At 38.5% G+C, this 10,554-nt stretch overlaps 1 pseudogene; it reads left to right on the top strand.

Annotated features, from left to right (window-relative positions):
• The first annotated feature begins 4,461 nt into the window (after positions 1 to 4,461).
• The window catches only part of LOC101427248 (activin receptor type-2B-like), a 32,048-nt pseudogene continuing 25,955 nt past the window's right edge, over positions 4,462 to 10,554 (top strand).

Here is a 10,554-nt window from a genome sequence, read left to right as displayed (position 1 = left end):
CTCAATTCCAGAGACACATCAAGTACCATTTCTTCCTGAAGCTGTGTTCTGTGACTACTGAGGACATGGCCGTGTATGAGTGGGAAACCTAGAGATGGGGAGTCAGAGTTAGTCCAGACCTCTCCCCCTGCCTGTCAGGTAGGAAAGGAGAGGACTGGGCTTCAAATGGCATTCAGGACCCACACAACCTGGCCTCAGTTCAGGGTAGGCGCATGGGGAGCCTGGAAGTAGTTTTCTCTAAGGGTTTGGTAAACCATGACCCTGAGTTCTAAATATTCCCTAGAGACCTACAAAATTCCTATTTAATTACTTTTTATTGCTGACATTATTTCAGAAACAGTACTGTGGAGTTGACACTTGAGCAGAATTGTCACAAGTGGTTGGCATTTCTAACACAAGGTGATGATTGTGAGGATTCTGCCTATTTTAAAGGGTCAAACCAGGTGGATGTTTGAACTTTTTAAGAAAACTTATCTCTGCCATGACATGCAGTGATGTTTCCTTTGGAACCAGGGTCCCCCATTCTCTTTCAAATTGTTTTCTGTAGATGAGTGTTCTGGGTGCATGTCTTGCTTACTCAACGATACTTATTTCTCTCAGTGTGATTCAAAGGGGTCCAAACTGCTCAGCCCTTTACTCTTCTTCTGTGGCTTCAAGAAGCATGTGATTGATGATGCCTCTGTTCAAAGACTCTCCTTTCTTCCCTGTGAAGCAAGGTTAGTTTTCATTGCATTATTATATATTGACTGCATTGTATTCATTCACCTCAACATAACTACATATTAATTAGATCAAAAAATATGCTTTTGTAAACACATTATTCATATTTGTTTACACATGTAGTTAGCAGGAACTAATGATTTTCTTTTTTATATCAATTTTATATTGCTGAACTTAAATTATATTTAAGTGCTTTTTAGAGCTACAGTAGCAGGTGATATTTGTTTTATTAGGAGGTTAAGGAATAAGAACTATGCACCCCTTCATTTCAGTTTTGGCTTGTCACTCACAGTCCAAGTCTCTAAGGAGTGGAGTCTGTGCGCATGTGCTGGCACCACCAAGGAGACTGGTAAAATAAAATCCATTACTTCTTACGAAATTTTATTAATAAGAATCACTGATCATATAAGTTTTCCAGGCATAAACATCTCTAGAAACATTCCTAATTTCACCAAAGAATGGAGATTTCTAGCCTGTTAGGCAGACTCTGGAACAACAAAGTAACTGTGAACCAACCACAGGGTGGGAACAATAGGAGGCAGTTATCTGTCAGCACTTGAGATCTTCTGGTCTGAAAAATTCAGAAAAAAAAAGCATAAAGAGATTTTGATTGAGTTTATATGGCTACAATTAACAAGAACATGTTATCAGAGGGGATCAGACACAGAAGTAAAAAGAAGAGGATATGTGTGACCTTGGGTAAACCAATAGTTTCTTAGATATGAGGCAAAAATAAAAAAAATAAAACCCCACAAATAATAAAAAAGCGATATTTTGCATTTATCAAAAGAAAAGAATTATATACTTGAAAATTTCATTTAATAAAATGAATAGATAGCAACTAACTACAAGAAAATAAGAAAAAGACATGTACTAATGTTCTTGTATAGTAATAGTACATTCAAGGAAATTAAAAAATATGTGTATATATAAAATGAACTCAAATAAAGAACTTGCATCAGAATATAGAAAGAAAATTTAATATTCAAAAAAAGAAGATCCTAAAACAACAATTTGGAGACAAGTATCTACAGACAGACATATAACAGAAGCGTCAAGAATGCCAAAGAAACACAACAGGATTAGTATCTTATCAATTGGAAATGAAAATTAAATCAAACTGAAATGTTACTGTCTACCAATTAGCACCAATGATATAAAATTTTGTGAAGATTTTTTTTAATTGTCTCTATTATATACCACTGGTGATTCTGCAAAATGGTCTAGTATCATGTCCAGTAGCATAAATCAAAAGGACTTAGAGATAAATCTATCAAATATATGCAGGATCAGTATGTGGAAAAGAAGTTCTAATGAGATGAATAAAAGAAGACCTAAATCAATGGAAAGGCATCGCATATTCATGGATTTGAAGAGTCAGTATTGTTAAGATTTTAATTCTTAGCAATTTGTTCTAGAGTTTCAAAACAATTTCAAACCCCAGCAAGCATTATTTGTAAGTATCAGCAAGCTATTCTGAAATATAAATGGAAAGTTTACTGTACATGGATAGCCAAATTTCTAAAAACAAGGTTGAATTTTGAGGTGTTAGATTACACATTTTAAATAATTTCTTTAGAACTACAGTAAATAAGAATTTATGGAATTTGTGAAAGGAAAGCTGAATAAATCAATTTAACATAGTACAGAATCTAGAATAGAACCATAGAGATAAAGTTAAATGATTTTTTACAAAGTTGAATAGGAAATGAAGGGAAAAGAGTATAATCTTTTCAACAAATTAGATGCAAATATTCCTGGAAAATGTTACTGTTTTGCCATATTGCATATTTTATACAACAGTTAAGGTCACAAATGATGACTTACACTATAAAATAAAAACAAAAAAAGAAAAAAATTCTAAATGAAAATACAGTACATAATTGCTCTGATTTTGTGATTACAAACACAACACCAAAAGCATGCTCTATGATAGAAAAAAATGGTAGATTGAAATTTGACATAAATCCTTTTGTCTCCGTGAAAGATCATGTTATGAGAATGACAAGACAAGGCACAGATTGCAATGAAATATATGCAAACTGTATGCTGAACAAAATATTTTATGCAGAACGGATGAAGAAATATCTATATTTGTCACACAGGGGATGCATATTATATCCTCCCATGGCCCAGTTGGGTGTGTGGGAGAGTGTGGGCTATGATGTGGACCATTGCTCATGAGGTGCAGCGGTGCTTGGAGATGTATTCACCAAATGCAATGAATGCCTCATGATAGAGGAGGTTGTTGTTATGGGGGGTATATGGGGACCTCATATTTTTTAATGTAATATTAAAAAAATAAAGCCAAAAAAAATAAAAGATAGCAGATGGGCCCACCAAAAGGTAGGGGCAGAGTGATCCTGGGGAGCGAGTGGCTTCCTGTCAGTGTCTGTGATCTCCTTACACTTGGACAAATCTATGCCTAGGACTACCTCCACTATGTGCCCTTTAAACCTGAATTTCCCTTATAAAACCATACTCTGAGAAAACAGGCCAGTTACTTCTCTGCCATCATCATTTGAAAACTTGGCAGAGGGTAGATTATACCCATACATAGTCCCTGCGATATTGTCATAATTTCTGAAAGTAAAACTGATCCTTTCTCAGGTAAATAAGTAGGGCCTTTGATGTATGTCTTGGACTGGCTAGTGGGATACATTTGCACAGAGCCTTAGACATTATTATGCCACCTCCAATATTAAGAACCAGGCATGCTTAAGCCTAAGTCTAAGAGTAGTCTAAGGAGGCAGTTGTGTAAAATTAAAGTCCAAAGTGCTTAACTTACAGAGAATAGGCCCTCGTGAAGGACTGTCTTTTATTTTGGAATTTGAATTTGTCAAAATTCAACATATAAAATGTTTTTATTTTATGAAATAATTTTAAGAAGTGGGAAAATTGGATATATTTAATTTCTTTTTTCATCATGATGCTAGCCTCTTTTGATATGCTTTATAAAGACCCTTATGCCAGCAACAACAAGCAAATGAGTTATTCAATAATCTAACAGATATGAGTCTAAAGGCATAACAAAAAAGATAAAAATTATGATAGGTCATTATCAAAATTATTATAAATTATGCCTCACATGGCATTATTAATAAAATTCAAAGAAATACATGCATTAGGAAATATTCACTAGACATTCTTATGTCAGAATGTATAAAGATTTATAGTTAAATATTAATGTAAACAGGCATAAAAACACCCCCCAAAAAAGAATAAAAAATGAATAAAAAACAGGCAAAATGTATGAATAGACACATTACCAACATAAATACACAAATTTTTAATAAAGTAAAAATCGCTCAGCATTATTAGATAAATGGAAATTAAAACCACAATTACCTACCACTACGCTTCCTATGTAATTACTATTATTGAACCTTAAATCTCTAAAATTGCTGCTCGTGTTGAGAAACTTGAACCCTTGTTACAGGCATTGTGCTCATGTATAATAATAAACTAAGAAGGTGAGTGCTGAGATTTTAGTCCAGCACAATCACATTTTAAAAATCCACATTTTTCCCGACACTCACAGTCACCAATTTGCCCCGCAGCAGGTGCCTCAGGCTTCCCCGCCCACAGCAGTCCTGAGTTCCGCCCAGCAGGCCGACCCTTAGAGTCCGCACACTGCCAGGGTCGAAGGCGCAGGGAGCGCAGGGGATCCAAACCCCAGGAAGGCGAGGGAAGCAGAGGGCAGCAGCAGCCCAGTCGGCGGCTCCTGGCATCCACAGGCAGATGCTGGGGAACCTGATCACGCCCTGGGCAGCGCTCTTTCTCCTCTGGGGATCGCTGTGCATGCGTCCTGTGCCCAGGGAGGCCAAGAAGCGGGAGTGCATCTACTACAAGACCCACTGGAAGCTGGAGCGCACCAACCAGAGCGACCTGGAAGACTGAGGGTGAGCAGCACTAGTGGCTGCACTGCTAGGCCTCCTGGTGCAACAGTTCCGGCACTATCGAGCTAGTCTAAAAGGGCTGTTGGCTGGACAACTTTAACTTCTAGGACAGGCAGGAGTATGTGGCCACCAAGGAGAACACCCAGGTGTACTTCTGCTGCTGTGAAGGCAACTGTTGCAAGGAGCACTTCACCCACTTGTGGTATGCTGGGGGCCCAGAAGTCACACAGCAGCCACCCTCACATCTCCCAACCTGCTCCCAGTGCTGGCCTACTCACTGCTGCCCACTGGGGACCTCTCTCTTATCATCCTGCTGGCCTTCTGGAGGTACCAGCATTGCAAGCTTTCCTACAGCCATGTGGATGTCCATGAGGACCCTGAGCCTCCACCACATCCAATCTGGTGGGGTGTAAGCAATTGCAGCTGCTGGAGATCTAGACTCAGGGGTCTATGGAAGGTGCAGCTCCCCATGAAGGACTCTGTGGCTTTCAAGATCTTCCCACTATAGAATGAGGAGTTGTGACAGTGAAATGGAGATCCTCAGCACAGGTTGCATGAAGCACCAGAACTTGCTGCAGTTCATAGCTGCTGAGAGCCTAGAAGTGAGGCTCCAACCTCGAGGTGGAGCTGAGGCTCATGACAGATGACAAGGCTCCTTCATGGATTACCACAAGGGGGACATCAACACCTGGAATAAGTTATTTCAAGTGACAGAGATAATGTCAAGAAGCCTCTTACACCTGTCTGAGGACATGTTCTGGTGTCACAGCAAGGGCTACAAGCCTTCTATGGCCAAAATGGACTTTAAAAGCAAGAATGTATTCCTCAAGAGTAACCTCAAGGATGTACTGGCTGACTTGGGCCTGGTGGTGGGTTAGAGCCTGGAAAACCCCCAAGGGACACCCTCAGGAAGGTGGGCACTCTGTGGTAGCTACACGGGGCCCAAAGTGCTTGAGGGCATCATCAACTTCCAGAGGGACATCTTTCTGTGCATCCACATGTATGCCCTGGGACTGGTGCTCTGGGAAATCGAGATCTGCCATGTGGATACAAGTAGACCTGTGGTTGAGTACTTGCTGCCTTTTGAGGAGGAGATTGGCCAGCACCCCTCACTGGAGGAGCTGCAGGTGATAAGCATGCACAAGAAGATGCAGCCCACCAGTAAGGATCACTGGTTGATGTCCCCTGGCCTGGCCTGCTCTGTGTGACCATTGAGGAGTCTTGCAGGTTGTGTGGAGGAGTGGGTGTCCCTGACCCCAAGGTCAGTCACAACACTATCTCACTGTCTTGTCTACATGGTGATGTCTGTCCATAACATGGACCTGTCCCCTAAAGCATCTATAGGGCATATATACAGGGTACATAAAAATATTTGGATATTTTCATAGTGGATAAAATTAAAAACAACAACTGAGGCAGTGCTGAGTTCCTAGCCAGGGGAGCTCTATCACAGTCCCTAAAGGAACAGCAACAATTCCCCAAGTGCCCGGGCAATGACCAAAATAGAATGAAGGTCCAACAATGAGCCCTTGATACTAATGACTATGCTTGTGAGCCTGTATACCTGAAATAAGAACAAGGCCTAGAGCTGCAGATTTACCTCCTGAGAAACTCCATGTTGCTCAAATATGGCCAGTCTCGAAGTCAAACTCAGCATGTAAATGCATTGCCTTCCCCCCAGCATGTGACATGACACCCGGTGATGAGCCTCGCTGGCACGGAGGGATTACTACCAAGTACCAGCTGATGATGTAACTAAGAAATGACCATGAATAAGAGGGTCAACTTGGACCAGCAGGATATCTCAGTCTACATATAATACCAGGAATTAAAAATGCTTTTTGACCTGAGTCAAGGGGACCTGACTCCAAAAAGAGCCAGGAGGTTATCAGAATGGTTGCCCTTATGCACAATTCAGCAGAGTCCCAGAGACAGATAAAGTAGTTACAATCCCGGATATTGGTTCTTCTGAGGGATACAGAGACCCACAGATTCTATAGTCATGGCAGATGGAGTTCAGTGCCATGTCAGTTGGCCCTTCTTTGGAGTTTTTGTTTCTGTGTGATGGAGCTGGACTCAGATATGATCTTTTTCCACAAGCCTCTCCTGTTACTTTTACACTTTTTCCTTGCTTACACAATTGCCTTTCCCTGGCACTAATACTTTCCTTTAAAGTGAACTCAACCAGCAATAAGAAATTAGAATAAGAAGAAGAAAGTGACAAAGAGAAGAAATAACACTTAGGTAAAAACAACAGCTAATTAATCTCCAAGACTACACAAAGAAGCTACTGAACTGATTAAACCCATCAAGATAAAATGATGACCAGACAGCAACAAAAATCTACAAAACAAACCAGTAATCCGGAATACATGGCTGAATCCAATCAACAAACTAATTTTCAGGAAGGGGACCAGAACTTCGCACAACCAATGAAAGATCTCAGAACATTTATCACTGACAAATTTGATGAAGTAAAGGAAGAGGTTAACAACATGAAGACAACACTTGGAGGGGAAATTGCAAACATATGCAAAAAGATAACAGATATGATGGGAATGAACACCACAGTTCAAGAAATCAAAAATACACTTGCAGCAAATATCAGCAGACTAGAAGACGCAGAGCAGAGAATTAGTGATGTGGAAGACAGTACATTGGAAATCAAACAGATAGTAGAACGGGTCGATAAAAAGATAGAAAAATCCAGCTAGGACTTAGGGACCTGAATGACAATGCAAAACGCTCAAACATACGTATTATAGGCATCCCAGAAGGAGAAGAGAAGGGAAAGGGGTCAGAAGGAGTGTTTCAGGAAATAATGGCTGAAAACTTCCCAAATCTACTGAAAGAGATAGATGTACATATCCAAGAAGCACAGCACACTCCAATTGTCATAAACCCCAACAGGCCCACCTCAAGACATATACTTGTCAAATTATCCAATGCTCAAGACAAAGAGAAAATTCTAAAAGCAGCAAGAGAAAAGAAAACCATCACATACAAGGGAAGCTCCATAAGATTAAGTGCTGATTTCTCATCTGAAACCATGGAGGCAAGAAGGCGGTGGTATGATATAGTCAAGGTACTAAAGGAAAAAAATTTCCAACCAAGAATACTCTATCCAGCTAAACTAGCATTCAGAAATGATGGGGAGTTCAAAATATTCACAGATAAACAGAAACTGAAAGAGTATACCAACAAGAAACTTCCCCTACAAGAAATTCTAAAGGGAGTTCTTTAGGAAGAAAGGAAAAAACAGGAAAGGCAGAGTTGGAGGAGAGTGTAAGAACAACAAAAAAGACAAAAATAGAAGGAAAAAAATACAAACAAAATATGACAAACACAAATCCAATCAAAATATGGTTAACACAAATAATTCCTTGAAAGTAATAACACTGAATGTCAACGGATTAAACTCACCTATCAAAAGATTCAGACTGGGACATTGGATAAGGAACTATGACCCATCTATATGCTGTCTACAAGAGACACATCTTAGACCCAGAGACTCATGGAGGTTGAAAGTGAATGGCTGGAAAACAATCATACAAGGAAACAATAACCAAAAAAAAGGCAGGAGTAGCTATATTAATATCAGACAAAATAGACTTTAAATGCAAAACAATTGTGAGAGACAAAGAAGGATACTACATTTTAGTGAAAGGGACAATCTGTCAAGATCGAACAATCATAAATATTTATGCTCCTAACAAGGGCGCCTCTAAATACATAAGGCAAACGCTGGAAAAACTAAGTGAAAGAATAGATGCATCTACAATTATAGTGGGGGATTTTAATACACCACTATCAACTCTGGACAGAACATCTCAAAAGAGAATCACTAAAGAAACAAAACATTTGAACAGTATATTAGAGGAGCTGAATCTAATAGACATATATAGATCATTACACCCAAACACAGCAGGATATAAATTTTTCTCAAGCGCACATGGATCATTCTCCAAGATAGACCATATGCTAGGACACAAAGAAAGGCTTGATGAATTCAGAAAGATTGAAATCTTACCAAAATATCTCTGACCAGAGTGGAGTGGAGCTGGAAATTTGCAAGGGACAGAGGCCCAGATTTCACACCACGATTTGGAAATTAAACAGCACAGTCTTAGAAAAACAGTGGGTCAAAGAGGAAATCTCAAAAGAAATCAATGACTGCCTTGAAACAAATGATAATGATAACAAAACATACCAAAATTTATGGGATGCAGAAAAAGCAGTACTGAGAGGGAAATGTATAGCCATAAATTCATATTTCAAAAAAGAAGAAAGAGCAAAAATTGAAGTACTAACTGCACATTTGAAGGAATTAGAAAAACAACAACAAAGTAACCCAACAGGAAGAAGAAGGAAGGAAAAAACAAAGATAAGAGCAGAACTAAATGGAATAGAAAATAAGAAAGCCCTTGAAAAGATCAACAAGACCAAGAGCTGTTTTTTTTGAGATGATCAACAAAATTGACAAACCTTTAGCGAAACTAACAAAGAAAAAAGGAGAGAAGATGAAAATACACAAAATAAGAAATGAGAAAAGCGATATCACCACTGACCCCACAGAAATAAAGACTATCATAAGAGGATACTTTGAAAAACTATATTCCAACAAAAATGAAAATTTAGAGGAAATGGACAAATTCCTAGAAACATAAGCAGCCCATATTGATGAAACAAGAAATTGATGATCTTAACAATCCAATCACAAGCAAAGAGATAGAATCAGTCTGTAAAAATCTCCCAACTAAGAAGAGCCCAGGGCCAGACGGCTTCACAGGTGAATTCTACAAAACATTCCGGAAAGAACTAACACCAATGCTGCTGAAACTATTCCAAAAAATCGAAAGAGAAGGAACATTGCTGAACTCCTTCTATGATGCCAACATTACCCGAGTACCAAAGCCAAACAAAGACACCACAAGAAAGGAAAATTACAGACCAATTTCTCTAATGAACCTAGACCCAAAAATACTTAACAAAATACTTGCTAATCGTATTCAACAACACATTAAACGAGTTATACGACACGACCAAGTGGGATTTATTCCAGGTATGCAAGGATGGTTCAAAATAAGAAAATCAATCAATGTAATACACCATATAAACAGATTGAAGGAAAAAAATCACATGATTATATATATAGAGGCAGAAAAAGCATTTGACAAAATACAGCACCCTTCCTTGATAAAAACACTCCAAAAAATCAGAATACAAGGAAATTTTTTGAACACGATAAACAGTATATATGAAAAACCTACAGATAACATTGTTTACAATGGAAAAATCCTAAAATCCTTCCCTCTAAACTCAGGAACAAGACAAGGATGCCCATTGTCTCCACTCCAATTTAATATTGCCTTAGAAGTACTTGCTCGAGCACTGAGGCAAGAACCAGATATAAAAGGCATTCAAATTGGAAAGGAAGAAGTCAAAATTTCATTATTTGCAGATGACAGGATCCAATACATAGAAAACTCTGAGAAAGCTACAACAAAGCTTCTAGAACTCATAAATGAGTTTAGTAAAGTCGCAGGTTATAAGATCAACGCGCAAAAATCAGTAGCATTTCTGTACACCAATAATGAGCAAGATCAGGATGAAATCAAAAACAAATACCATTCACAATAGTAAATAAAAAATCAAATACTTAGGAATAAATTTAACTAAAGAGGTAAAAAACTTATACACTGAGAACTATACAAGACTGTTCAAGGAAATCAAAGTAGACTTAAATAAATGGAAGAATATTCCTTGTTCATGGATAGGAGGACTAAATGTTCTTAAGATGTCTATCCTACCAAAACTGATTTACACTTTCAATGCAATTCCAATAAAAATCAACACAGCCTTCTTTAAGGAACTCGAAAAACTAGCTATGAAATTTATTTGGAAAGGAAAGAGGCCCCGAATAGCCAAAGACATA

Source organism: Dasypus novemcinctus, chromosome 19, assembly GCF_030445035.2.
Source record: "Dasypus novemcinctus isolate mDasNov1 chromosome 19, mDasNov1.1.hap2, whole genome shotgun sequence".
In the NCBI taxonomy this organism is placed as follows: domain Eukaryota; kingdom Metazoa; phylum Chordata; class Mammalia; order Cingulata; family Dasypodidae; genus Dasypus; species Dasypus novemcinctus.
Note: the sequence above shows the minus strand (reverse complement) of the source record. Positions and strands in the feature narration are given on the sequence as shown.